Below are 3,982 nucleotides of genomic sequence, written 5' to 3' on the forward strand. Positions count from 1 at the left end.
CATGTCATTTTACACGAGGACATCAGAGCAATACGCCTCCATTCCCATCTAATGCCAGGATTACTCGTGCTTGAGTTCCCAAAGTTCTCCGCAGATATTTTAATTACAGTTTTAAAATAAAGCTCTTGCCAAAAGGAAAGAAAAGGAGAAATTTTACCAGTGAAATTCCTTGCTTGTGATTGAAGTAAGCGGGAGAATTCTGAAGCTGGTCTCTGGGCTCTAGGCTTGAGTTTAAGAAGGTAGAGCCAGATGGCCTGCCTCCTGACCTAGTGTCCCTCCACGAGAAGTGCCTGGCAGCTCTAGCTCCCGCACAGGGGGGCAGGTGCGGGCGCCCAAGCGCAGCCGATGAGCCCCAGAAACCACCGAAGCACCAGGCACACCCAGAGCGGGCCAGCGGCCTGAGCGCCCACAGGGTTCCCGACCATGAACCAGGAGGGTATCTGCAGCGCCCTGCCTACCATTCCCTGCCACAAGCTCCCCGACCTGCGCTACCTGAGCCGCAGCGGGTCAGGCACCGTGTCCTCCGCCCGCCACGCAGACTGGCACGTTCAGGTTGCCGTGAAGCAGCTGCACATCCACACCCCCCTGCTCGACAGTGAAAGAAATGATGTTTTAAGAGAAGCTGAAGTTTTACACAAAGCTAGATTTAGTTACATTCTTCCAATTTGGGGAATTTGCAATGAGCCTGAATTTTGGGGAATAGTTACGGAATATATGCCAAATGGATCATTAAATGAATTCCTCCATAGAAAAACGGAATATCCTGATGTTGCTTGGCCACTGAGATTTCGCATCCTGCATGAAATTGCACTGGGTGTAAACTACTTGCACAATATGAATCCTCCTCTACTTCATCATGACTTAAAGACTCAAAATATCTTATTGGATAATGAATTTCATGTTAAGATTGCAGATTTTGGTTTATCAAAATGGCGTATGATGTCCCTCTCACAAACATGGACTAGTAAATCTTCACCAGAAGGAGGGACAATTATCTATATGCCACCTGAGAACTATGAACCTGGACAAAAATCAAGAGCCAGCGTCAAGCATGATATCTATAGCTTTGCAGTGATCATGTGGGAAGTCTTATCCAGAAAACAGCCTTTTGAAGAAGTCACCAATCCTTTGCAGATCATGTATAGTGTATCACAAGGACATCGACCTAACACTAATGAAGAAAGTTTGCCACTTGATATACCTCATCGAACACTTATGAGCTCTCTAATAGAAAGTGGATGGGCACAAAATCCAGATGAAAGACCATCTTTCTTAAAATGTTTAATAGAACTTGAACCAGTTCTGAGGACATTTGAAGAGATAACTTTTCTTGAAGCTGTTATTCAACTAAAGAAAACAAAGTTACAGAGTACTTTGAGCACTATTCACTTATGTGACAAGAAGAAAATGGACTCATCTCTGAACACACCTATAACTCATGGACCACAGGAGGAATCATGTGGATCCTCTCAGCTCCATGAAAGTAGTGATTCTACTATAGCCTCAAAGTCCCTGACAGCTCCTCAAGAAAATGATTTTTTATCTAGAAAAACTCAAGACTTTTCTACACTGTGTCACTATCCAGTAAATCACAGTTGCAATAGTAACATTTCTGCAGTTCAGAAGAGGAAATTTTGTGATCACAAGACCACCCCAGGCTCTTTAGCAGGGATAACTCCACTCTCAGCTGAGGGAAATTCAGAGCGATTACAGCCTGGCATAGCCCAACAGTGGATCCAGAGTAAAAGGAAAGACATTGTGACCCAAATGACAGAAGCCTGCCTTAACCAGTCCCTAGATGCTCTTCTGTCCAGGGACTTAATCATGAAGGAGGACTATGAACTCATTAGTACCAAACCTACAAGGACTTCAAAAGTCAGACAGTTACTGGACACCACTGACATCCAAGGAGAAGAATTTGCCAAAGTTATAGTACAAAAGTTGAAAGATAACAAGCAAATGGGTCTTCAACCTTACCCGGAAATACTTGTGGTTTCTTGATCACAATCTTTATATTTATTTCAAAATAAAAGCTCATAAGTGGGAAAAAAAAAAAAAAAAAAAAGAAGAAGAAGGTAGAGCCAGATCTTAGCAAAGTTCAGGAAAAGGAACAGAAATGTCATCTTTGGAAGCAGATGCCATACTTTAAGAAGGTGGAAAAGAGGAAAAATTAAACTTCTTAGGTAATAGTTCTCATTGTCTGTAAGTTACACTTCCAAGTTCCAAGTACTGACCATTCCCGGATCCCAGGGGTTCGCTTACTGAGTAGCCCGCAGGCTCCAAATGTACCCAATCATCCAAACCCCAGCGATAGCCACATACATGGACGTTTGAAGACTTAGGAAGTTGGACATCTTCTCCAGATTATCCCTTTTAAATCGAAAGTCTTGTTGCTTTACATTTAAAATCTCACGGCTTTGACAGCCAAGTTGTGGCGGTGAAGACCTTTACCAAATACTTTGCTACCTGGTATCAGGAGAGGAGACTGGACTCCAATGAACCTACAGAACCAACAAGGTGGCTGGATCTTTCAGGATGCCAAGACAATAGAGAAGAACCTGGTTGTTTCTGTCTTTATTTTACAGAAAAGAACAATTATATTCTCATTAAAATTTCAGGCAAAAATGAACAGTTTCCTTCCCCAGCAGACAGCTGGACATGAGGGTCCGTGGTCAGAGGACAAATTGTCAGAGCAAATCGAGTGACGGATGCAGCTTTGTCTTATTCACTCTGGTATCTGCAGCCTACAGGCCCAGCGCAGTCCCGGGGCATCTGTAACACCCAGGAAATAGTCGCTGGATGGATGGAACAGGGATGGGAATGAACAGATCACAGCGAGGCAGGTGATGGTCAGAGTCAAGGGAACGAAAGGAGGACAAGCAGAAGTCTCCCTCTTTCTGTAAATTAGGAGAAACACAATAAATAGGTAACTTTCAAAATTACACAGAGAAAAACAATCTCTAATTCTTCAGAAAAAGGGCATTCTGAGGACATGAGGAAAAGCTATGTTGACCCACAGCGACATCTCGTGACCAGTCTGCAAGCAGCATTCAGCCCCGTGAGAAAGGAGGGTGGAGAGCTGACAGGTGCAGCAGGTGAGAGACTGCTAAGGTTTTCGGGGGGCTTGGCACTTTACTAAGCCCTTGTATCTGCCTTATTTCACCTGGTATCTTAGCCAGATGACACAGACTGTAATCAAGTCCGATGGGGTCTGGGCTCCTGGTGAGCTGGGCTCCCTCTGCTCTCTGTCACAGATGGGAAGGGGTGGGCGGGAGGACGCAGCCCCTCAGCAGTGCCAGACGACAGAGATGCATGGAGGGCTGGGCAGCCACCGCAAGACCTGCACAGTGTCTCCTCAGGGGGAATGAGGTCTCTGTCTGCACTGGGGGGCCCATGAGTGACCTTTCCAACCCCTCTTCCCTGAAAGCCCCGGACCCCAGAGCCCGGCATCTGCCACATGACTGTGTCAGGATTTGTGTTCACAGGATGTTCCCAACACACTGGTCCCAATGGTCTCAAAGGGCTACAGCTGGTCTCAATGGTCTTATGTCTCCAGCCTTTAAAATGCCCACATTTTAATGACTGATGGACAATTTCTGTCCCCTGTCTTGGACTCTGGCTTCCTCAAGTGAGGGTCTTTCTTGTACCTGCAGCCCCAGCACTTGGGGAATGTAAATAGGAAATAAACTTTTGGGACTTCATCAAAATCAAAAGCTTCTTCACAGCAAAAGAAATAGTCAACAAAACAAAGAGGCAACCCACGGAATGGGAGAAGATATTTGCAAATGACAGTACAGACTAAAGGTTGATATCTAGGATCTATAAAGAACTCCTCAAACTCAACACACACAAAACAGACAATCATATAAAAAAAAGTGGGCAGAAGATATGAACAGACACTTCTCCAGTGTAGACATACAAATGGCTATCAGATACATGAAAAAATGTTCATCACTAGCCATCAGGGAGATTCAAATTAAAA

The 3,982-nt window shown here is 44.8% G+C and overlaps 1 pseudogene across 1 annotated transcript; it reads left to right on the forward strand.

The window, feature by feature from the left end:
• The first annotated feature begins 423 nt into the window (after positions 1-423).
• Positions 424-2,030, forward strand: LOC309857543 (receptor-interacting serine/threonine-protein kinase 2 pseudogene; annotated as a pseudogene). The gene has a single exon. The product of its transcript is annotated as a receptor-interacting serine/threonine-protein kinase 2 pseudogene (transcript).
• The last annotated feature ends 1,952 nt before the right edge of the window (positions 2,031-3,982 follow it).

This window comes from Mustela nivalis (assembly GCF_964662115.1).
Source record: "Mustela nivalis genome assembly, contig: HAP1_SCAFFOLD_868, whole genome shotgun sequence".
Classification (NCBI taxonomy): Eukaryota; Metazoa; Chordata; class Mammalia; order Carnivora; family Mustelidae; genus Mustela; species Mustela nivalis.